General features: G+C 35.0%; 1 protein-coding gene and 1 long non-coding RNA gene across 2 annotated transcripts in view; one reads left to right on the top strand and one right to left on the bottom strand.

Moving 5' to 3' along the window:
- Positions 1-18,908, bottom strand: part of aus (argus) — a 112,306-nt gene extending 93,398 nt beyond the window's left edge. Inside the window, exon 1 of the mRNA XM_066396998.1 lies at positions 18,641-18,908. The gene's annotated coding sequence lies outside the window, so the exon portion shown is untranslated. The remainder of the gene's footprint in view (positions 1-18,640) is intronic.
- Positions 18,909-20,638: 1,730 nt separating this feature from the next.
- On the top strand, positions 20,639-23,174 carry LOC136413495 (uncharacterized). Its single transcript, XR_010752483.1, has 3 exons — positions 20,639-20,864; positions 21,000-21,082; positions 22,830-23,174. It is a non-coding gene; the product is annotated as an uncharacterized lncRNA (long non-coding RNA).
- Positions 23,175-27,105: the final 3,931 nt, after the last annotated feature.

A 27,105-nucleotide genomic window follows, 5' to 3' on the forward strand; every position in this document is an offset into this window, starting at 1 on the left:
ATGTTCTCGTACACCTTCCGGCGGATTCACATTACGCATTCCGGAAATGTTATATGGAAATTATACTAAACAATCATCATGTTTGAGGTAAGTCATTAAATATCCTTAATTGACCTATTTGCATATTGGAAACAATAAGACAGGAGCGGAAACGTAAAATTATGAAGTGCCGAAAATACTATTCGATGAAATGCGTATCGAATCTTTTCTGTTGGATAAACCTGGTGCAAAAATAGTAGATACATGTTCTTGTCTGCCGATCGTCTAGATCTAGTCTAAAGTGTACCCCCCATTAAGATGGTCAAGATGCTCTTTGATCTAAATTGAAAACCTAACTGAATGGGCATATAAGTACATAAGTTATAACCCTCTAATGCCAATCAGTTGTGCAAAATACTCATCCCCACCCCTAGACCAAAAAACTCTTAAACCGCCTTCTTCTCAATTACAATTTTTAGCTTCAAAACTGGTCTTCCGAAAAATCTGAAAAAAATCGCACATATTAATTAAACTGTATATTAATTTTTTTTAATTGTCTATATATTTTTTTAAAATTATATTTAATCACTTTTCTTTTGTAAAATTTGATATATAAACAATTTAAGTTTTGTTTCTTTTATTGATGTTTTATTTAATGACTCCGGCTCTTTGTTTTAATAATTTGCATGCATAGTCAGCTTTAGATGCATTTTTCTCGGAAACCATTGCTTCTAGTGATTTGCATAAGGTATAGTTTTTCTTAGTAAAAGAAGTAGAGAAATAGGTTTCCCTACTCGAAAGTGACGTACAACGTGGCACAAAAAAGTTGCAGCTGTTTAGAGGCGTCCTAATAGTCGCTGGTAGCGCCTTCTAGAAGATACAACTAAATCGTTCATAAATTTGAATTTCTCGTCTTAAATAACCTCCGGATACAAAATTTCATAAAATTAGCTTAATGTAGTCGAAAGTTATTGAAGAAAATGTGATTTATTTTTTAAAATTTAACACCCTGTATCTCTGTCATTATAAACTTTTGATATAACATAAACCTATGTGAATCGGATTATTTTTATGCCAAGAATCTGCCTATGCTCTGTTTCCCATTAATTAAGGACCACCCTGTATATGAGTGATTTTTTTCAATTTTTCGACAAAACAAGATTTCAAGTTAAAAATTATAATTAAGAAGATGGTGGTTTAAAGTTTTTTTTTAGTCTAGGGGGTGGGGGTAAGAGGATTTTGCACAACTGATTGGCATTAGAGGGTTATGATTTATATACTTATATGCCCGTTCAATTAGGTTTTCAATTAAGATCATAGGGCATTTTGACTATCTTAATGGGGGATACTCTTTACCGATGGCTTCCTAAAAGATTAATTTAGCAATTTTCGTTTCAGCGAAAACATGCTCATTCCAACTAAATTCAATTTAACTAAAATCTTTAATTTTGACGACTAAAAAACACATATTCGCAATAATCTCAATAATCCCTAACGATGATTTATTAATTAGAGTTAAACAAATGTGTGCTGCCGAATAATGCAGCCAAAATTCAGGTTAAATTATCCCCAACTGATGGGACCGGAAGAATTAACGGCAATGCATATTAATAGTAATAAACATGAATAATTAGATCGGGTTTCGCAGGATGGACACTCATACATAAACTATTTTGACCATAACTGAAGTTATTGATTGCACATATTTTGGAGACCGACCGTTTTGTTTGCCCTGGGATAAATTCAAAATTGTAATTATTGTGAGTAAAAACCCTCATAATTAAGAGATTTGTTGTCGAACGAAAATTCCCAGGAGAAGGAAACGCTCGAATCTCGGGCTAAATTTATTACAGAGTGCTAAAAGTAAAAAATGTAGGGTATAAGAATAAAATGTAGCGTTTTCTTTAACTGCTAGGACCACATCGCCCTTCGCCCCGGGTTCCGTCCCTCTCGTTGATACCCGACACCTTCCCACAACTCCCATGTAAGTGGGTCCATCAGTTTATTTTTTTTTATTTTTCTTTTGCTCGAACCTCACATGTTGACAACAGGTTTATGTACGCACTTACGCAATAAAGATAATTTTAAAATATTACAAGGCTTGATATCGATTACGTCGAGTATGGTTCATATTGCTGCAAAAATAAGCGAATTTACAGAAATAGTATTAGCATTGAACAAATATTTATCATAGGAAAGCCACTTGTCGAAACGCCCGAAAACGTCCTTGATAGCTGGACTGCACCTATGTACCTCATATCTCTTGGACCCTCCGGCAACAGCGATTTCAACAACTTTATTTATTTATAAGCGACGGAACTGTAAATACAGGTCTCTGTGGGATATGTCGGCCTTGGGCTTTGATCTGGCCAAATCAAAGTTCTAAGGCCGACTGAACTCTCTATGATAAATATTTGTTCGGTGGTATTAAATTGGCAAAACATAATTACTATAACAAGCAGCAAGAGACTTCGAGGACTATGAATGAAATCAGACCAAAGAATGATACTATTCTATCGAAGTCGAATCTTTCTTTTCGTATTTTGAATGAGTTGACTGCTCAATTTTGGAAGTAATTGGGAGGCAGATTGATCCTCGCATCGACCCACTTTCTCTCATAAGTCTTTTCTTTGTGCCTACTAACATTCGGGAAGTCAAAAACATCTTCAGAAACTTAACAAATAGGGTTATTTCTAAGTGTGATGCTATCTAAATTAGGGTCTTACTGCGATTGCCAAAAGTAATTCTGGAAATGCTAAAATTTTCAACAAATGGAGCGCTATCAAAGGTCATATTCCCCAATTACCTAAAAATGGCTCCTGCCCCTCCACTTTACGAGAGAGGGAGATAGGAGTTTTAGAAAATTAATGACATGTGGCGTTATTGCCCTTCCTTATTATAGTTATTGACAAAATAGATCAGATATGCTGATGATCAGATTTCTGAGTTTTCACCAGTATGGGATCCGGCCAGCTATGAAAACATCAGACGCCATTTTTTTCTTTCTTGAGAAGCTGTGTTTGAGGATCAATAAGAGTGAATCTTCCGTTACAGGTTTTTGCGACTTGTCAAAAGCATTGGACTGCATCAACCATGTTATCCTGATATAGAAGATGCAGCAACCCGGGAAAAGAGGATTTCCGCTTAATTAGTTTCGGAGTTATACTGCTACTAGTGGTTCAAAGAGGACAGTTTAATGGGGTCTCTATCCGAGCCATTGAGGTTGGGTGCTGGTGTGAAGCCTTAAATATCTGGTGTACTTACTCTTTTCGCTAGTAATGAAACTATTATACGGCAGCACAAGAACACTCTGCAATTTCCCCTGCCTTGCAAAGTATAAAGGAGTATCTCTTTAAGACTAATCAGCAGTTCAGTGCTAATTTCTTGTGCCTGAATATATCTAAGACAAATGTTTCGATCATTGCCCTTATGGGACTAGTCCCAGAAACGCTTATTGGCCTTTTTTCGTGGAGCAGGGAATCCCGACCCTTCTCTCTCTTTTCGTGGTTGAATCTGTGTGTTTAATTAACCAAAGGTATAAATAGAACCTAGATGTAAGCCATTCGTATGGCAGGCGTGATAGCTGCAATGTTTCCCTTTCAGTGCCTGCTTCTACTTTACTGTGACATAACAGTGAAAAGTAAGCGACTATTTATACGTTTAGTTCAGAATATTCGATTCATTTAGGAGTCACTAAGATTCAGGAGAGTTGGGAAGAATGGAGGTACTTGTTGAGAAGACCTGTTTTTCCATTGACTAATTTTTCATCACAAATACGATTCTTTCAGTTGCAATGCTGAATTGTAATGCTGATTCTAGTGCACTTGGATAAGGGTGACGAATTCTTTTAGGCTGCAGGTGCTTCTATTCAAAAAAACATGCCAGGAACGCGCTTTCTGTGCAATTCTTGTCTACTGCTATCTCTGCGGACCTTCTTTTAAAAGAACTCATTTCAGTCTCTTATTAATACACTATTTTATCTTTATTTCAGTTCGAAACTCATAAGAATTCCACTCCAAAGAAAACATTGTCTTCAAATAATTCATTTGTTATATTCGGAAGCAATTCTTGAATAAAAAGTCTTTATTACGTCTACTATTACCCGTTTTTCTTACGAGAATTCCGTTCCAAATTGCAACAAAATGCCGACAGCGTTTTACTGGCAATAAAATCGACAAAGATATGCTCTCGCGACGCTTCATTGTTGTAAAGAACAGGAGCTGCCTGCTCATTTTAACCGGGATAATCAAAGAGGTCTAATGACTTTCAACATCGCCGACTAGCTCCAATTTATTGTCGGACTAAAAAATAGGAATTTGCCTTTTCCTTCCAATAACTCTCGTAGTTATTTGTTACAACTGAGCAATTCGGAGGCTCAGTGGAGTGCACACCGACCTCTATCCGCTGAATTCAATGTCGCAATTTCGGTAATTGCAAAATTAAAACTGCCTTTAGATTCAGAAAGGGAACTGGTACTCGAATTCAAATTTCTTATCGTTTAACTGTCACTAAAGCTGTGAGGCAGAAACGAGACGTAGATTATTTACTTTCTTAAAAACTCCCGAAAAGTTTCTGGCTAAGTAAATGAAATTCCGTAAATAAAATTTGTCAGACTTCAACCAATTAATTAGGGGGAAACCATAATCTGATTAGCGATTTTCAAGATTTTCAGAAAACTTTCATAACTAATAAGCAATTAAGGACCGTAATGACTTTTCCGATGGCTCGGCCGTAATCCCGAGTTGCTTCAGAACTTGGGAACTTCCTCGCATTATTCTTCGACCCACTTATCACACTCGTTTCCCTAAACTTCTCCTATTGCCAATCATTGTACCTATTACGAAATTTTATTAGCTCTGAAGAACGTGTCGGGTGTGAGCGATCCCTTCAGCAATTCCTCATAAGTATAACAATATCCGTGGTCCACAAACCGCGAATTTAAGCCCTTTGTGTTTGAATCAGTGTAACGTCGATCCTGGTTCGGTTTAGAGACATAATTACTATTGTCATGTTATTATAGCGTTATTGTTAAGAGCCCAACCGTTAAGCGTTTGACATGGCTTGGAGCTCCCATGGTTTGTGGCTATAATAACTTGAAGGCAATTACAAGGCAAATTCGGTGGAGCTTTGGTAAATGGATTTTGGACCGGTCATACAAGATACCAAACTGGCCAATAATATTCAATTCATGACTACTGCAAACGTATTAGAAAGCAGTAAATTGCATTATCAGGTGCAGGTAATGAAACATGCGGATATATGAGTCATTGGCCCATTTCTCACCTGCAAAATAACGTAAAGTTGGTTCCTCAATAGGCTCCTATAGTATACACACACATAGTATATATCCTTTTCAAATTTATGTAATAGTACCTACTTACTTGCTTTCCTGACTTTTTTTGATTGGAAAAGAATGATCCGAACATGGAATGTTTAAAATAAAGCAACACCGAAAACTTATAACATTGAAGATTGAAAACTTACAATATTGAAGACCGTTGATGTACAAGAACAAAAACTTCAGAATTTTTACAATTTCTGTAAAGTTTAAATCCATAGTAGATAAAATTCTGCCATAAATGTTCAATCTGTCGTTCGTTGTTTTCGATACACAAGTTGTATAGTTTCACACTTGGAAGTGCTTTGAAGATATGTATATTGGAAATGGAATTTACACACTCAATAAAATTTTATCGAAGTTCCTGGATGTTGTCACTGCTTGTCTTGTATAATCTGCCCTTTATCTGTTCACAAAAGAAGAAATCCAGCGGCGTCAAATCTGGTGAACATGGTGGCCACCAACTGGTTCATTACTTCCCATCAATTTTGTTCAAAATTCACATATAGTAACCCTACGACGGCCCTGATATTATGAGGGGGTGCGTCATATTTTTGAAATAACAAATTGCGTGCCTCCATTAACGGTAAGTTTTCCATAAATTGGCCCAAATGGTCATTTAAAACATCATTATATCATTAGTCAATCCTATTTTTTTTTTGATAAATTTAATCTGCTTGTACACGATACTGATAACCAGTTGATTGGAAATAACATTGTTTTCTTATTGTGTATTCTTAGAATTTATGTTTCTCTAGAACATCTAAAGCACGACATCTTGAAATTCCTGATTCGGCTTCAATTTAACGACTGGAAATGGAACGATTTATTGCAGTTTCCTCACCATCTTCAATATTGTAAGTTTTCGGTCTTGGCTTGTGAAATGTTCCATGACTGGATAGGGTTTCTTTCAATCTGAAAAAAATGGATTTATGATACTGTCTTCTTTCAGGATTCCAATTGAAATAAGTTTTAGACGCAATTTTAGAATTATTTGGATAATATACCTTTACATACAATTTTTTTATAATTTTAAAACATTTCCTACCTAAATGAGTCTGAATAATCAACACAAAATAATGCACTTGCTAAGCGATGGACAAATAACTTTATTGACAATCAATTTGACTATTTGTTAATTAAACAAATAACCAACAAAGTGCGTTATCGATAAATAAACTCTTATACCTATTTTAAAAAATAACTTATGTAAAATATATCATAGTTGATTTTGAAGGGAAAAAATCCTCTTTTCAATGATGCCTAAATTTACTTATATTAAAAAACGAATTGCTATTCCCACGATATCGATAATCAAAATTTGAAAAATAATACAAAGGAGACAGCTACTTCATAAAATAATTTTAATTATTATAGGTTCTAATTCAGGAGGATCTAATTTTAAAACAATTATAAAATAAAATGTAAGTTAAGGGTTTAATTGTCATATTCTGAATGACGTCATATTACTTGGATAAAATACCACCACCCAAGTAGCTTAAGTATGGTTAATAACTCGTTATATAAAATGCAAATAATCGTCTTAACCTTGTTACATTATTGCATTTTTAGGACATTTTCCGGGCAGAAACTATTGATTTAAAAGAAAAAACAATTTATATCTTGTTCGCCGTTCGTAATGTGATAAACCTGGAATTTGTAACATAAATTTCCACAAGAGTAAATTTCCGATAAAACTCCGAAAGCATTTCTCATAGTTTTAAAGTTCCGATTGGAAGCGGCACATCCAAACTTGTTTTTCCATATCCAGGCCATCTGGCGCGGAGTTAAGGAGCACCTCCTCGGGAACATGCCTGGAATGCCGTCGCCGATAAAGTATCCGCCACGAGGGACATATGCAAACGAAGATTCGAGAACCACTCGATATCCGATTTGATTTGTGACGGCACAGCACTCCATCTGCATGACAATGGCTTCGGGTTAGGCCTTGTTTAAGTATGCCGAGTAAATTCAATTTATAAGTTTTTCCCCTTTTTCTGGAGAGTTCTTCTAGTTCTCGAATTCGGAGCTGAAGTCGCAATTAACGTCGTCGAACCTTGCACTGAAACCGGAGCAAGCTGCAGAAAGCAAAACACGACCGTGATCTAATAATTTCTCCCCCAAGAAACCTAGCATTTAATTACCACTTTAAATGCTCCATTAAGCCGGGAAATCCAATAATCTTGTAGCAATGTGTTTATTTTCTTTGCATCAGCGATTCCATGCACTGATTCCAAGAGCTTTCGAGCACTTGCGCCGACCTAATCACGTTACGAATAAATTCTGCCACTTGATGAGCGAAACGAAGGCGTTTTGTTCGTTTGGAGCACGTGCCCTACTAAGTAGGCTTACAATTTTTAATTAATAAATTTTCTTAATTCCATGTAAAGTGCTTCGCATGCACAATGACGTCGCCATCCTGACGCATCCTTTCTCATCCCTGAATGAATTCGGTAATGTCGTCCGGAGTGGTCCCATCATCCCTCCATCTCACTTCGACTTGTTAGCAATGGTAGCGAAATTGTCTGCTGGTTACCGTTTATTTTCGTTTTTCTGCTCTTTTTTCTCAGATTCTGAAAACAATAATAGATTTGCCACGGAAACGGTGGCAAGGATGAACATCCGGATCAGTTAATTTTAACTGAGAATAATGTTCAATTTCACCGCGAAAACAACCCCTATTGGTGTGTGAGGCGTTATTCCCAAAAAAATTTAAAAAAAACTCGATACTCTTAGCTTAATTCCCACTGTGCCCTTGCGCAAAACTCTTACACTTGTCGCTTAACCTGAACTAACCTGTCAGAATGAGGCCTGAATATATCGCGTCATCTCAAGTAGTCCACAGTCTTCAAGTAACCATTGTTTTCATTGTTTCTCTTGAAAGGATAAAGTTTCTCCGTTTCAAACCGCTTTACCGAAAACTATACACATTGATTGCATTCCTCTCCAACCCCTTTAAATCATTGTTCGTGGGTTCATTAAAACCGAATGTCTTTATTTTAATTCTAATGGTTTTTGGACGGCCCAAAGCTCCCACACATTCATCGGCAGCAATAAAAGCCCCCGGTGCATTGAAAGTGCGAAGTGCAAAATAAAACACGAGAAGGGGAGACAAATAAAGGATCTGGAAGCGCCTGATGGGAACAGCGTCAATACTTTTCGAAAGCGGATAAGTCGGGGGGGTGACAAAGCCCGCAACCTGTTTTAAATACCTGCCCCCTGAATAAAACCCGTTTCCTAAATGCCTGTTTACTCTGGTTTTATGCAAATTTTGGCCTGGTGAATGAGTCTGGTGTAGATATTGTAGATAGTCTTGGTGCAAAGGGGAGTATATCGCAATATCTTGGTTTTCTGCTCCGAAAGTGGGGAGCAGCACTCTGATAAGGCCTATCGGCCACACGTTCTCAGCTACAGTTCTCATCACTGGGGATAAACAACATTTCTATTCTGGACTAATCTTTGTCTTCTGCGTGTTAAGGGAATACACAATTATTCATCTCTGAACAACATTAAGTCTGATAAGGCGAATTACGTCCTGGTTCGCACATCCCACCATAAGCTTCTTTTTCAGGAGAATTGAATCATGTTCCAGCTCACATTTCGATTTTGCGCTCTCCCAAAAATGGCATTTAATTAACGCCTGAACTGCTGCACTAAGTTAAGAAAATCCAATATTCCTGTAGCAGCGTGTTTATTTTCTTCGTAACGGTGTTTCCATGCACCGTCTCGCCAGGTTTTCAGCAACTTCTGCAGGATTTAATTATATGAGCGGTAAAGTTCGTGATTTGCTAGAACGGAATTTATATGACTTTTGCACCGAAACAATGTAAAAGTCGTTGCTGAGGGAAGTTTCGAATCAGTTCAGGAAAGTGCATTAAATGAGTAGTACCTGAGAGATGACGAAATAATAATTAGTTTATTGCTTGATATATAAAATTCAAGCAAATTGATTCAGGCCGTATCGTTGGTGTCGTGATCTGAAAAACATTTTTGGGTTCTAGGGCTCACCCCTCGTCAATTATGAATGCGATGATTAAGATTTTGTAAAATACGAAACTAGCTGAAATTCTGAATGATGGTATAGGATCCATTAATGAGGAACGATTTCAATTAAATTAGATTCCCTATATTTTTTATATGTTCATGAAGATCATTGCAATACTTTATGCATATCACCTTTGGGGAATTGTCCCTGATCCACAGCCAGCGCAAAGGAAATTCATGACCCTTACATGTGTTATAGATGTATGTAGATTTATTGGTAATTTACCGTTCTATCCACCCAAATATTTTGTTTCAGTTTTAGTTTTCAGCTATTCATCCATACTTACTCCCGGAAACTTAACAGGCAAACTGATCAACACTTCCTTACAGGACTCTCCTACATGTTCTTTTTGATAGGAATTTAAATCCGCCAAAACCGTTTTACCGTAGAAATAAATCACTAACCGAACCGACCAATCCGACCGCACTGTCCTGTTCGGCAAAATTGCCCCATTTCGTTCAACCAAACCGTCCCAATCGATCGAATTATCCCGTTTGACCGAACTATCCCGTTTGACCGAACCATCCCCTTCGACCGAACCGTCCGTCTGATTGGACGGTTTAGTTTGACCGAATCTTCCCCTGGGACCGAACCACCTCCGCCTCCGATCGAGACTGACCATCAAATGTGATAAATAATGAAACAATGGAAAAGGATAATTAATATTTTATGACATATATATGAATAGAATGCTAATATCGCAAATCTATGCTAATTTATGACATATAGTTAATTTACCGTAAATTAACAAATACTGAGTGAACCGAGAGGATCGTGCCAAACTTCAGGAGCGTATTGTATATGAGAAATAAATGTAAAAAAAACTCAAATGTTGTCATTCAATTTTCATTTGTTTACAAATTATAGCTTAAATAAAATTCAAACGTAAAATGCAAACAAATCATAAATTTCATAAAAAGTTTTATAATTAACATATCAGTTATCATAGTTTTCTGTTAATAAATGTTCAATAATACAGCCATTGACTTGTAAACATTTTCTACTACGTCTATGAAAAGCATTCGTTGCGCTCCTGATTGTTTCATTTTTTTTTTAATATCAGCTGCAGCATATCTTAATACGTTGAATTAGTACATCTCGAGTGCCCACTTTTACTCTGTACACTTCATTTTTAAATCAGCCCCGCAAACAATAGTCTAATGGTGTGAGGTCTGGAGATCTCGGAGGCCAACTAATAAGACCGCACATCGCAATCGCACAGATTGTTGAAAACTCGCATAAATACGTTTTTAGAAGGATGTCTTTGATGTGAAAACTGTTGATATTCTTTAGCAGTAGCTCGAGCATTCTCATTACAAAAGCCACAAACAAACGCCATATTTCCATATTCTAAATTTGATTAAATGTTTGGAATTTCATAACACATTAATTGAATTCGAAAATAAACTTCAAATCACTATCAGTATCACTAATAACAAAGGTACTTTCATCGTAAATAGAACGCTGGAAAAAAATATTTATGTTACAACTTGTAAACAATCGAAAGTCGGATACCAACATTTGAGTTTTTTACATTTATTTTTCATGTACAATACACTCCTGAAGTTTGGCACGATCTTCCTGACTCGCCCTGTACTTGGGGTACATAATAGTGTAAAGACGGTATCCTAACAGAAAAAATTCTTATCAACAATATATTTTTTTAAGTTATATTTTCGCAATGTTTTCTTAATAAAACCTTACAAGAAGACCTTCAATAGAAAATACAATAGTCGATAAAGGCATAAAATGCTCCATTCTTTACCGCACGCAAATTGCCGGTGACCGAGCAACGCGAAGTGCAATGCGCAATACTATTTTCGGCACTAGTTATAGAATTTAATGTTTTCCAATGGAAAACAACTTTTTAGCAAATTTTTGTCATCGAAGTAACGGGTTATCATTAAAAAGACCGGAGAGTAGACGGTAAACCGTAAACGTAGGGCGTTGAGTAAGCCATTTACCATCTACCATCGTACATGTGATTGACAACAGGTAACAGATAAATTTATCTAAGACCTGTTTCCGATATTTCGACGCCTGCTGTGTTGTTTTAACGATCACCATTTACAGTTTCAGTTGATTTATCAACTATCGGTTAATAAATAGATTCTCCCCAAATTTAATCAATTCCACAGTCTACAAGCCTTATATAGCTGCTAACATCTGTGTCCATTCAAATCCGAATCTCCCAGCTTCTCTTACTATAATATGAAAAGAAAACAGATATATACGTCGTTTCAAGACGATTATTGGATTCGCGAACTTAACGAAGCACTTACAGTGTTAATTAAGTGCAAGATTTCTTGAGAGGGAACAATGTGCTTACTTCTCGCTGCTCCACTTTGTATAACAATAATTTCCTGCTTTGTTTCCAGCGAATACATTCTAAGTTGGGCGCTAGTTTTGCCCAACTTTAGAACAAAGCACATAATTTCGTTGCGAAAGAAATACGTGTATGAAGAGGCGTTTTGGGAGTTAAAAGTGCTTCAACTTTCGCTGAAGAATATTCGCATGAGAGGTGCTTTGTGATCCATGACTGGAATGTTTGCGGGTTATTCTGAGATGGGAATCTTCTCTAATTTCCTCGCTATACGTCAGCAATTGCCGCAAAACTTCTGCGAAAGACAGAAACTCTTGCTGATTAATCAAAATGTCTCTCAACGAATTAGTGTTACTGATACAGCTGATAATTACGAGGGTGTCGCTCAGCAGTGCTGAACTTTTAATGAATTGAGCGGCTTCTTTAATCTGTCTTGTTAAAACTTCCCTTTGGAGAGTGCCATATTTTTTCTGCAGTGTTACCGGGGAATAGGCGGCTTTAGGCAATTTTATCGTGTATTTAACAGCTGCGAAAATTCATTTTCCGAGCGCAAATGTGGGTTCCTCTTTGTATTATCGAGTGATTTCCAAACGGCCTTTTCCAAGATTAAAACGTCGCCATCCTGGAATATCAATCGCTGCGAACTCAATTAAACCATTTCATTTTTAATATCTCTTCGCTGACATGCTTTCATATTAAAAAAAGTGAAAAAGAGCAGAGAAAACTTTCCAACTCTTAAAAGCAATTAAGTGACACTCGGGATAATTTAACGATAATAAATCGGGGCCCAACTTTTTTCCATCCTCAAGTTTTAATTATTGAGTCTAAACCCAAGATCGGTTGCAGCTTTAAACTCATGAAACTCAATATTATTGTTTTCAAGATCTGCTATTTTCTCGAATAAATTCAGCAAACATTTCCAGGACAGGTAATTAAAGGGAGTTATTTATAAGTGCATTAAGTATTCCACGCTAGCCAGAAATGAAAACGAGGCGAAATGCGAAGTGTTTTATTGCATAATTACATATAATCACTATTAGTGATTTACTGAATCAGCTTAAGGGTGCAGTTTTTTAGATGCCCCTAGGAAACACAAGACATTATACATAGATTATAGATCGCTTAATTGGTAAATTAACAATGGTGTAGTAAGCTAGTTTTAAGGAGGCGAAAAACGCTACACTTCAATAATTATTTGCCTCACTCATAATCTTGAAAAACTATGAGAACCGAAGTAAATATCAGTCTTGCGTCAGCTTGAATGTGGTAGAAACAGTGGCGTAGCGGAATCCCATTTTTGGACTCTACGCCAATGGATCTCCGGTCGGGAAATAACAGGTATTGCGTATAGGCAGTGTATGTATTCTGCAGGTGTATTAGTAATGAAATTACAGCAGCGTGCTAGACAGGGTGTTTCTGAGTGAATGTTGAGCCAATTTAAAACGAAAAGTTCATATGAAGACGTATCCAAAAATGCTTCGTCTTCGATCTACAGGGTGTTAAAAAACACTTTTTTTTCGTTTCCTTTTTTAATTACTTGTTTATTTTTTATCGAAACTTGCTAAAAATTTGTACATTTCACACGCTGAGGGTTTCCTCCTAATGGAAATTTTCAAACTTTGATTTCATATACGGAGTGATGCGGATTGATAGGTTTTGAGCTCTCATTTATCACATAGTTTTTTTATATTAGAATGTGGAGGTCATTTTCAGCAGCTGCTATAAAATTAAAACCCTATCATATTAAATAAAGTTAAGCTCTCATTTATCATAAATAAGCTTGGTTGATTAACATTGATGTTAATAATTGCATCTGCAGGAAGCAGTTGCTTATTATCGCGAATATTACCTAAATCATAGATTTAAGCGAAATTTTGCAAGACACTGAAAAGTGAGAAAACTCTATGCGGATTTCAGAAATTTGTTTAAAAGAATTAAAATATTAACAGAAAAAAAATGTATGTAAATATAAATATAATACAAATAAGAGCTCAAGACCCATCAATCCACATCACTCCATATATGAAATCAAAGTCCAAAAATGTCCGTTTATAGGAAACATTCAGCGTATGACATGTACAAATTTTCAGCAAGTTTCGATAAAAAATAAACAATTTAAAAAAAAAGAAAAAAAAAGTGTTTTTCAACACCCTGTGGATCGAAGACGAAGAATTTTTGGATATGTCTTTATATGAACCTTTCGTCTTAAATTTGGCTCAGAATTTACCCATTAAAATTTTTATCATCTATTACACACTGTACAATAAATTATATATGTATAATATTAAATTTTATTAGCTTTTTTGAGACGTACATGCTGCTATTAATAAATTTTATTGTTGCTGTTTGGTTTCTAACATAGAGGCCCTGCTTTTAACTAATTAAATACGAACCTGATAGTCTTGGCAGTATTTAAGGCCTTTTCATCTCCAATTTCACGACATACCACAAGATTACCGATGTTTCGACGTTTAATTTTAAAAAATTCTTTGTTAGATTTTTTTTAAATTTCAATCTTAATCTTGACATGAGTTTAAAATGACACGTAGAAACATGCAATCGTGTGATATAAATCACGTGATTGGTGATGAAAAATATGACTACCATGTCCTTCCAAAATATGACAAAAACCAGGTCAGTATTGAACAAAATTGAATTAAAAAGTTGGGGCTAATAACTTGGAAACCATGCAGCAACATGAAAAAATGTTAAAATCAAGCTTTAGAAAACAAATTATATTTCGTATTGATTTTTTTGTGGAACCGCCAGGTGGGAACCCAACCAACAACAGTAAACCATAGCAATGGACCACCATGTCTAATGTAGTATTATGCCGCCTAAAGAATGTTTTATGGGAGGGTATTTAATATAGGAACTAATCCCACAAGAGACTTTCAAAGGATAACAATACAAAAAGATATCCCCTTCATACAAACGACAAGCTAAATCTTCATGTGCCATTCATTTACTATGGCTTGCTGGAGTTGACGCTGGGAGCTGTTTACTTTTGCGCTACATATTGGAGCTGAATTATGTACGTGTCGACATGTCAATGGAAAAGTGCATTTTGCGAACAGCTTTTATTGTCTAGCTAGCAGCCCTATCGATCGGTTTAAGCTTCAGACCTGTCATTGTCCAGCTTCATCGCTTGTTCAGCTGCTACGATATTATAGTTTATGTGCAAACGATATAAACAATATACATAAAACGTTTATCTGTCAATTATTGTCATGCATGTCCTTTGGCCTCTGATGAAGCTTCTGGACAAAGAAGAGTTGTGACTCTATTAAGCCCTAACTGCCCAAATAAAGATTTTATATGGTGTTTGTTTGTACGTAGCTCCCTTTATTGCCTTTTAATGGTCCATATACTTGTATAAACATGGGATTTATTACGTCGTTAAAGACTATAAAATATTGAGTGTAGGAACATTTGACTTCAAGTGCCCCACCAGCACGTGATTTTGATTTTAAATACCCTTAGTGATCGCATGCCACAAATACCACAGACACGAAGTAATCAAGTCAAGAACTTTGGATTTTCTATAAGATACCTCATTTAACTTGAACATGGCGTTACTTGAAAAATAAATGTTTAACTTGACCTTGTTATACTAAAGCCGAGTTCTGGTTCTGGTCCGGAATTTCTGGTTTAGATTTTTTATTTATAAATTTTAGATTAGTTCGACTTATTATCTGTATTGTCTTAGTTTGTTCTTGTAAGACTCTATTGAATGCTCTTCCTTAGACTAGTTTTGAAACTCAATTAAATTTTCATCCCTTGAAGCGGCCTATGGGCTGAATCTGGAAAATGCTAAGAAGAAAATGGATATATATTATCGCACCCCTTATATATTGATTATTCTACATGGTGATACTTATACATATCTCAAATGTTACTATACAGTATGTTCCCTACACATATGGCGCAACTTTAAAAAGATATCCCTTGGGTTACAATAAGGAAAAAGCTTCCTGTAAACATATGTCCGAAATCACTTCAATTCCGAAATTCAAGGTGTAAAAGTTTTTTTAATAGCTTTTTTGTTAGTTCTAAAAAGCACTTAGGTTAATTTAATAAAAATTTCCGCTGTTCAATAACAATATTGTAGAGTGTCTTTTATATGCGTCACAGTCCGAACCGAAATTTCCGGAATTTGCCCATAAAAATGGTTTGTCGGAATTTTGCGCGAAAATAGTAACCCTCGGTAGGTTTCTGTAATTATTCTTCGTAATTATTTCGATTAAAGCAAGTAAAAATACAACTTTTCTAAACCATGGTTTTTTTTTAAATTTCGATTCGTTTTCGAGATTAAAATTAAATCCCAAACTCGTTTGGAATTTGTAGCGTTTACGCAGAAGTAGGTGCAATGAATATGGAGTAAGTAATAAAATTACAAAATGGAAATTTGCAAGCAAATCTGCTTTGCCGCCATTTCATTGGTTGCAATTGATTATTACAGACAGATAGAGAATGAAATTGAGCATAAATAGTTACAAAATAAAACAGATAATTGAAGAAATTAAGTTAAAAATTAGATTTGGCTTTGAAATATGAGTCGAATTCTTGCATATGTCTGAACCTGTTGGAAAAACAATTTAACGCTTCAAATTTCATAAAAACAAACTTTCTTCTTTTAATATTAAGATTACTAATAACAATTGCTGTTTACTTTTTATGGGTACGTCTGGCGATGTGTCAACTTTTCTCGCTGAAAGATATCAAAAAATGACTTAAATTTCAAGTCCAGGTCAAAGAATCGGTTACGAACACAGAGATGATAGCTATGTGTTTCGTATACGAATTTTCCAATGGAAATCCAGAAACCACTATATCTCTCAAGTAACCTATACATTATAGGAGAAAATCCAGATACTTCTACTAGAAAGAGATTGTCTAGAAAATTTTGAGGGCAGCGTTGTTGTACCGATATCACCGATATCACACTCAACGCGTTCAGGAACACCAATTTTCGATAAACGTTTTGGGGTTGGAATTGTCGGTGACTGGCTAATTGGACCCGTATTTCGATCAGGTCGACTTACCGGCGAAGTCAATCTATTTTTTTGGAACAAATCCTACTAGTTTATTTCAGTTTGGTGGTGCGTTAAAATTTAACAGCAACTGAATTGGTAAAGGCAATCCTCAATTATGGCCTGCTAGATGCCCGGATTTAAATCCATTAGAATTTTTCCTATGAGGACATGAAAATCATTGTTTATGCTTTTTCGGCAGAAAGTCAAGAAATCGTGAGAGATCTGATAATTGATGAGTGTGAGAAGAAACAATCCTGGTATTTTCGAAAGAGTTCAGCATTCGCTTAGGAGAAGATTGAATTCATACATCCCAGCTGATGGTAGCTATTGTGGACAATTTTTGTAGATTTTAATAAACCTTAATTCATTTATTTGAATTTCTTAGTTTGTATTTTAAATTGGTTTAGGGACTTACAAAAGTTTGGAATTTACTTTCATTCTTGAAAACGAAACGAGATACGAAAGTAAACCAAGGGGCAGAAAAGTTTTATTTTTAGTTGCTCGATTAAAAATAATTATCAAAATTGCAAAAATCTGCCGGATGTTATTATTTTTGTGTTAAATTCCAACAGACCTGACCCGTAGACATGTCACTGAACTAAGCGTTAAAAAAAAGTTCAACACCCTGAATTTCTAAAATGAAATGATTTAAGAATATACATTTTAAGAACTTTTTTCATAATGAAAAAAAATATCCCTTTAAAGTTATATTTAGGTATAGTGGTATTTTAGGAAAGGCCATGTAGATTACCTATAGTTCGATTTATGTTATAAGGAGGGTCGAAGCCCCTAGAGCGAAAATGGGAACGTTTTTTTCCATTAAGCTTAACACTATTTTTACGTACAATGCCATACTTGAATCTCAGCTTTCCTCCTTAAAATATTATCATAGCATTAAAGCTGGATTTCAGAGAAACCACAATTTTAAAAAATCTTACGTTTGATGCCTAAATCCAATCGAAAATTTATAATTTCTCAGAATTAAAAAGTATCTCTCATTAAAACTAGTCATTGTACGCCTTTAGACTATGTTTATCCCATGCGTTCCTTTAAGCAATCTAAAAACGTCCAATATGATTCTTTGAAAGTGAATGGCGTTTATAATTATATAAACTATATCATCATTTGTTTCATTTTCAAAGAAATCAGGATTTAAAAAAACTAACAACAAGTAATTGAACGCCCATTAGTTTACTTACTGCATCAACACACAAAAATTAAATTGATTCGCTCTAAAACCAGTGGCGTTGTGAGTAAAGAAATTATCACAGCATTTATAGTAATTCTTCAAGAACGAATTGAAAAATATTTCACGTTAAAACTATTAGTCATAGACCCATGAGTTTGGAGTAGACCTATATCTTTTCTAATTTGCATGAACTTGCCTCATAAAATTGCATTTCAATTTCAAAAAACCAGTGGCATTCCTAAATCTAGAACTATTAACATCCTTTATGTTCATATTCAATATAATTACAAATATCGTGAATTAATCGTGAAATCATACGTCAATGAGTCCACTCGACCGTCTTAAAAATTTTTACTGATAAAAAAATCAGTGTCGTTCTGACCATGGAAATCATCAATTCAAAGAACAAAATAGAAGACTTAGAAAACCTCACGTTGGAAGTAAATACACCGGTATGACGAATATGTTCTTTGAAACCGTTAAGTTCGCCCTAAAAGATTAACTAGTAAATATCATATTTTGAAGCTTCTAGAAAATTATAATTCAAATTTGAACATTTTCAATCGAGGATTTTCGACAAAAAATGATTTTCCAACTTTAACGTGACATATATTTCTGCTTAATGCACGTGACATACATTTCTGCTGCAACTAAAAAGTTTAAAAAGTGTTGGTGTTTCACCTTTCCTACTCTAAAGTGGAAAAAAATCTAAGACTTTTGCACAACTTACCTATTGAGGCCTTCGGCAACTGCTCAACCTCATAGTTCTCAACCACTCGAACAACATTTATTCCATAACTGAAAACCACTCACTTCACAGATCTCAGACAAAGAAGCTCAAAGTTCCCGATTTTCGTACCAATTTGGTGTCCACCTTTATTCCTTCTGTGTCTTATGTGCTGCGCGAGTTATCCTAATTTATCCCGAATTGATAAATATAGAATATCGCGGGGTAATTGCGTATCCCGGCACCCTAACACAGGAACGACCAGGACTATTTGACAAGCCGAACAGTCTGCCCGGGAACGTAGATACTCCGACCGATTTGGTTTGGCTCTGTGTTTCCCCTCCCTCTTGCTCTATTGAGTTGTTTAAGGGGCTCTTGTAGTTTTACGTAGGGCGTAACTTGGCTCTAAGGGTTGCGTTTGTCCTTTTTATCCCCTTTCTGGCTCTGCACACTGGGATGAATTGGAACGAGGGGAGGGCAAAATTGTTAGTTTAAGTACGGTTCGATTTCGTAGGTAATTGTTAAATACATTGGAACGTTTAGAAGTATTTAAACCGATGGTCATGAAATTTTAGAATGTTTTTTCCGTGATTTCCCCTATTAAAATCAATTACTCTATTAGCAAGGAAGTTTAAAGGAACAAAAATACAAAAAACGGCTCACTTTGGAATTTATGACCGCATGCCCAGAGTTTATAAGAGATTTTTGCGATTAAATTTATTAAGCTACATTAAAATTTCAATTTGTTTACTCCAGTGGCCTTGTAAGCATAGAATCATACCAAGCAAAAAACTACAATTAAAAAAATGTATTAAAGTGAGTAATGGAAGAATTCTCAGCTGGATCCTTTTAGAAAACAGTGACATTCTGATCATATGAACAAAAAAACCTGAAATTTATAAAAATCTGATATTAAAATAAGTAATCGAACGCCCATGGGAAATGTGGAAACTAATAATTACACGCCCCTGAGATGATAGCACATTTTTTAATAAATTCCCTAAATCAGTACACAAAAAATAAATTGAATTGCTACAAAATCAGAAGCGTTCTGAGCGGGGAAAGAAACGTTTATATTCATTTTCAAAGTCAGAAATTCAAAAAAACATCAGATTGTAATTAATAATCGCACGTATATCAGTTTTCGTGGGCTCTGCACAAAAATTTTCAATTTGATTAATTTGAAATCAGAGGCGTTTTGAACATGAAAACTCCACAAGAAGAACTCTCAAGCATGTATATTATCATTTTATAAAAAAAGGTTATCGATCATTTGGTCTTTCTGCCCTTCCGACAAAAACACTCACATTTATTCAAAATTAATTAATACACATTAAAAGCAAATATCAGAAAAAAATTGCATTTGGAAATGCTCCAATAGACTGACTGAAGAGAAAGGAAAAAGGGATTGTTTTGTTTGTCTTGGTCCAGTTCTGACGATTGTCTTTCCATTTCGTCTGAATTTATTGCAGTCTTTTAGTTATTCTTGTCATTTGTGCGTTCGTATAGTAATTGAATGGATGGATTGTGCAGCGGGTTGTCGGGGTGCCTTATCTCTGTAATCAGTCTTACTGCAATCTGATTTATTGTTTGTATGTATTGTTTAGTTTTTTCCCATTGCATCTGCCCTCAGTACGTGTTCCTAGTCTAACAATGGTCTGCAGATGGACTTGTGTATTTTTGTCACAGTTTTTGCACTGATCCTTTCATGCGTCAACGATCGAAAAAGCTTTGTCTATTTAGCAATTTTTATTCTCATATTTACAACGTATTTACGAAATTTCAATTTCTTGTGGCTCTCAAACATTTCCTAAAAAATCTGAAAAAAAGATAAATTTGGCAACTTCGGTATATTTTGTTCATAATTCTAAATATTTCCCTTTCAACAACACTGACCATTAGCAACAATTCCTTTGACCCATCGTCCTGCTAAGAAAAACCACCCCACTGTGCTCTGCATTCACCCCTAAAGCCCTCTCTTTTCAGTGGGTGCGCATAAGCACACAGCGGCGTCGTGGTTTGTCCACTATTCAGTTTCAGACAACAAAAACAGAAATTGCTTACTTCGTGGTTTATACAGGAATTACATGTTTGTTTGATGTGCCTATATGCACCTATATCCCGTAGATCTATACCCAGTACCGGAAAATTACGGCTGTTTTCTTGTGTGAAATCCTATGCTTACGTGGCGAGCTTTGAAATTGTGATCATTATTAACAGACAAGCGGTTTGTATAATTTATGTCTGAATCAATGAGGAATTCCCTCGGTAAATCTTGGATATAGCTTGAATTTAGGAGTTGTGTTCAGCAAGAAATGAGTGACAAAGGTCATAGTTCCTTATGAGCACTCGATCATTTCAGACAGGCGTCGAAACAAAAACCGACCTATCCAGGATTAACTCCAACTTCCATTAGGCCATCCATCAAAAGCAAATGATTTACTTGTAAGTCTAACTTCTGCAAGGTGTAAAGTTTTTATTCCGTTTTTACTCACTGTTCGCCTGTGAAAGATGCGGAGTTAACACATTTTGCTCAATTTTCTAAAGGAACCAGAATTGAAAAAAGTAAAGATATAATGTTTGAGTTCGAAAAGAGCTTTTCCCAGCTTCAAAAATCGGTTGAAAATTTCTTCTTTTCCTAAAATTCTTGCAAATTCTGGAAAACAGCCCAGTTCCATAACTCTTTCTGCTCTTCAACGATCTGTTGAAAATTTCATAAATTTCACCTAAACTTTCTGAAACACGTAACTTCGGGAACTGGACGTTCGCATTCTACAAGTCTGTTGAAACCCTATACTTTTTTGGTAAAATCCATTTCATTTCATTGGAATTCCAAAACTGCATTTTCCGGCTTCCAAAATCTGTTGAAAACTTTCAACGTTCCGTCCAAGTTCTGGAGAATACCCAAGTTTCAAAACTGTGTTTCTATTCTATACAACTCTGTTGAAGACTGGTCGGTAAACTTCTTGTTAATTTTCTGGAATACTAACTTCTGGAACTGCAGTTTCGCACTCCGCAGGTTCGTTGAAAGCGCCCTAATTTTCCTGCAAATTTTCAGGTAATATCAAATGAAATCCAGCAAACTCAGTAAATTCAACTATTTTGAGTAACTCATCATGTTGCAAGACTTCGCTTTGCTCATCCTGGAGAATCTCTCTCGTTATACAAAACAATGCATTTACTAACTGGTTCCATAAGTAGCTACTAGAAACTTGTCGAGGAGAGATTCCAATCCAAAGACGACAGATACAGAGTATCAGCGACTTTGAGATAGGAAAAATTTTGGAACCTTCTGCAAACTCTAAAAATTTTTCTGTAAGCTCGTAGGAAATAATTACCAAGTAAGAATCTCTGGAAAAGGGATACAATAGTGTTGACTCCTTTTCAAAGACGATCAAATTACCTTACTTTAAATCTAATGATGTATTTCAAGTAAGATAATTTGATTTTGGATAAAGAGTTCTCATCAATTTACAAATAAGGCAAACATAGTAATGTTTCAAAAAAAAAAAACGTTTTCACCTTTATAACTATTATGAAACATGATGAATTCAAAGCATTTAGTACATCGAGAGTTTTAATTGGTTCTTCAGAAAGTAATAAGCTTATAAAAAGACACCCTCAATTAATTAATTTAATTAAATTGCCTGTTTAAACGACTATTTAACATCAGTTAATGAACTAGAACTCTTGGCTATAAGACAAGGACAAATTGACCAACTTTCGGACTATCTTGTCACGAGTGGCGGAGGAGGGGGGTTTGTGCAATAAAGCAACCTTACAAATTTAATTAGTTGCTTCAGATTTTTTTTGTTTTTACTTAATTGGCATCCTTTTTGCAATCGCTTTCCCGGTGGAAATAAATTGGAGCTACAAGAGTTTCTTGTTAGAAAGAAAATTGCACAGTTTTGTTTCGGTGTGTCGGCAACGGTCGTTGTTTTGTTTTTCTTCCTGATGCTGTGCCGGAGGGTTCATTTAAATTGGTCAATTTCGTTTTTTCCTTTAAATGAAACATTCTTCTTTTCGTGATTTTAAAGACGTATGTGTAAGCATCGGCTAAACGAGAATAAAATCCACCTTGAGGAATCAAAATAAAAATTGCATCGAGACATTTTTCTTGCCTTTATCCAATATTTACGTAATGGGGTTTCCAAGACATCGGTCCCCTGTTGACGGTTTCGTATTTTTCTAGATTTTGGAGGCTTCGCCCCGGTGATGGATGTTCCGAAAATGAGAACGGCTTTTATTTATGGAAATTCAACGTTATTCACTCCTCGAAGATCCTTTTGGTGATAAGTATATCCATCCAAGCAAGATTAAAGTAGCTACTCTTGTTGAAATTATCACTTATCCACTCGACTTACCATTCTTAAATTATTGCATATTTTTAAAAATTCCCCTTCTCCTAGATATTATCGCATACATATTAGATATTATCAGTTTCTGATCTATGAAAGTTCGAAATAACGTTCCTGAATAATGCATATTTATCAGCGCAATCAGTTGTTGTTTATTTGCTTTATAAACAATGATATATTCCAGTAATGTAATTCGATTATTGCGTAACTAAGCCTGAAAAGTAGAGCAAACTTATGCAAATCTATTTCTCCGAATATATTCCATAAATCTACCGTTTAAAATTCATTTTTCATCTCAGTTAGGTAAATATCAAATGTATTGGAAGTCAATTTGAAACTAGTAATCATAACGAATATGTCAAATTCAATAAATTCGCACAAAAGAATATTAATTTAAACTATCTAATAAAATCGGTAATTTTGAAAATTTGCCCCACCCATAAATTTTGTTATATGTGTTGACACTAAGTTCACTAATTAAGCTCAAATAATTGATTTTATTGGAATCAAACTCAGATAAGACCTTAGTTTCTCCCAAAATTTAGGAGTAACTTTTTCTAAGAATTTTTTCTGAGTTTTACTAATGTTTATAACGTACAAATCCTAGACTTTCTTAATTTTTCTTAATAAAATCTCATTAATTGATATTGGAGCCACCTAAAAATGTAATTTACCCGAGGATTTTATCAAATCCCTCTCTATTCCTTGATATATTTCCTAATGATTACTTTAAATTAATCCTTAGTGAAGCAGGTTATCCCTGTGATTCCTAAAAATTCGGGATAGAGAGTTAGTTATTTCAAAGGATTTTTCATCTTCAATTTCCAAATATTTTGGTAACTTCATTCAACATCGTTTACAAATATATTTCGGGATTCGCGATATTTTCAATAATCATTTCAGAACCTTCACCTTAATAATTTTTGTAAATTTCTGAAATTTTCAAACGTAAGAATTTCAACTTAGTTTTATCGCAGGTATAATATCGAGGCATTAAACTCACTTTTTCTGTTTTGCGGGAATAACATGATAATCTTATAAGAGTGTCCAAACTTTATGAATACATACATATTTGAAGTTAGTTTTCTTCAAGCCATGAGGAAATTTGAAGATAATTAACCTTACTCTCGAATAAAAGCAGTAGTTTTAGGGATTTTGCACGAGATATAAGGATTGTTTCTACTTAGTTTTGTCCCAGTCATCATATCAAGATATAAGGAGGTTCCAACGAATTAAACCTAAAAATCCAATTTTCTAGAAACCAGCATTCGACTTGCTTTTATTCCTGACATGATATCATGGCATAACGAGCTTTCGATGCTTTACAAAACAAAGAGTTAACAAACAAAAACGTGCTTTTTGAAGAATTCCTGACTGGTTTTAACGCGTATTTGATGTTAGTCTCATTCCAAAAGTAAAATGAAATTCTCATGCAATTAAGCTCACTCTTTTCATTTTCCAAGAGAGAAAAAATCTTTACAGGAAGTATTTCGAACGAAAGATTTAAAGCTGCCCTAATGAAGATATTCAAATTGGCAAAAACAGGATTTTCTATATGGACGATTTTTTGAGGTCATCTAACTACTACCTCTATAGTGTGAGTTCCATATTACAGATCATAATTTTCGTTTGAAAAGTTTGAATCTTGGAACAGCCCTTCAAAAGAAATTGCAAATTTTCAAATTATAAAGTGAAAACAAGATTTTCTATTTGATTGACCCTTGCGATTTTATAATTTCTGATCGGTTTGCAATATCTTTATGGGATAATTTTTATACAAATCAGCAGACTTTTCTTTCCGTTTTCTACGAATTTGAATCCTGTAACATCTTTTCAAGGCAATCTGTAAATATCCGACTTAAAGGTATCCAAATTGGCGAAAATACGATTTTCTGGATGATTGACATTTGAAATCGTATAACTTTAAATCCATTGCCAATACCTATATAGTACAAATTTTATATGAAAGAGCGTACTTTTCTCCACATTTCCTATAAGTTTGAGTCCTGGTAATATTCCTTCAAAGCAATAAGCAAATTGAAATTTAAAGGAATCCATTTTGGTGGAAAAAAATATATTTTTTTTCATTTAACTCATGAAAAGCCACTTCAGGGCTACTCAGAGAAACTGAAAATAATCATAAAGTATTTTCGCTATCGATGCTTAAAGTACGAAGGATCGGATTAGCTTGAAGGGCTCCTGGTTAAATGGAAGAAACGAAGTGTGGGGTACATTTGTTCTCCGCTTCGACACTCGAAGGTTAAATCCACCGATATGGATACTTTGTGTACCCTAGATATCTCATTTGGTTGCCAAAGTCTTGGAAATCCCATTTTAGAGACCTTTATTTAAAGGCACTTTCAAAAATCAAGGAAAGGAAGGAAAATAAGTTGGAAAGTCACTAAACATCTTGAAAATTAAAGAAGTTCATGTTCCCTATACGCCGTATTTGGATACCAGAGCCGCTATTTTTCAATTTATGATTTAAGATTATAACATGTCATAATTTTTAGTATAAGTAATTTAAAAATTACGTAATTGTTTTATCGAAGAAAAGCAGCTCAAGGGTTCCTACGCCATTATTTTGTAATTTTTGCTCAACAAACAACAGGGGTTTTAGCAGCGTAAACAATTTTAAAGAGGCTTGGGTGTCTACAATTGACAAATTCACAGAAAAGGGAGAAACACAAAAGGGAAAGAAACAATATTTGGGTTGCCCATAAGTCTGTTCCAGCAGAGACTTTTCCAGATACTCATCTAAACTATATAGAGCGTTCCCAGTTTTATGACCAGAACTTCAGGAATGATGAGGAAAGCACACTTAAGGTGGGTTGCTCATATAAACATAGGTTGTAAACTTCTCTTGCTCCTTTTGTGGTCTCGTGTTCAGCAAGCATGAATAACATGGCTTTGGTTATTTATACTACCGCAAAGAAAAAATACAAAACTAACCCTTTTCCAAAATACTAGTGCATGTAATCTTAGAGGGTTATTGGTCCTTAGTTCCTGGCTCTGTGCCTATTATAAGCTCTCTCCCTGTATCATCTCATTCGTCCCCCAAGGAATCAGATGTCTGATACGATTTTTGAAATCCAACGGTACGAATTTAACACGCCCTATATATACCTATAAAACACATAAAATTGGAAATTGAAGCAATAAAATAAGAGTGTTCTTTTATTTAATGCGCATGCATTACATCTTGTTGTCGGATTTACTGCTTCTCCTGAAACATTCCTCTGTAAGGCTTTATTGCAAGAAAATGTAATTTGGTGAGATAAAAATACGAGATTTAATGGAATGGTAGAATTGCATTTACAACAATAATAGTTTATCCTCAACCGAGCGGTTTTATTAATTTAGAACCAATAAACCATATTTTTCTTAATTTTTTAAATTTCCACTTAGCCAAGCAAGAATTTTCTCCTCTGCTCATCTCTCGACTTCTGTAAGGGAAAGGTGGATTTTAAATTCGCCAACAGCCAATGGGAGCAGGAGCCCCAAGAAATCCAAATATTATTAAATATGAATCACACTAATTTCTGCATTTGAATAAAGTTGCGCATTTAGGTAATGCATAATCAACCATAAATACATCAGAAACAACGTGGTAATCTCAGGATGTTTTGCACAGAAACTGGTCTAAATTAAAATCCCTCTTCCATATGCGTGCATATCCACCCTTTACGAAATGTCGCATATATATTTTCATCAAAACTTGTTTATTTTATTTATTCCGGTCGTTATTCGGTCGACTGGAACGGATAAAAACGAAACCCGGACTTTCAGTGGCGCTTTGTTGTTGCGGTCCAGAGTCGGCTCCAATTATCCACTCCGATAGTCCGTTTCAGTACATTAATAAGATTAAAATAATTTGGGGCTTTTATCTGCGAGAAGCGATGGCGATTGAACAAAAAGGCCGGATTTCACGAAGTTCGGTTGAGGTTATAAACTGAAAGTTGGATAGAGGGTGGAGGCTTTATGTAAATTCCTTACGTGATGTTTTTTTCACTCCAACTACTTCTTGAGATTTTAATTCGAACTCTCGCTCTGCATCCCCACCTTCCTGCATTTATCCCAAACCCTTTGATTTAAATGGCTGTACCCTTC

This window comes from Euwallacea similis, chromosome 14 (assembly GCF_039881205.1).
Source record: "Euwallacea similis isolate ESF13 chromosome 14, ESF131.1, whole genome shotgun sequence".
In the NCBI taxonomy this organism is placed as follows: domain Eukaryota; kingdom Metazoa; phylum Arthropoda; class Insecta; order Coleoptera; family Curculionidae; genus Euwallacea; species Euwallacea similis.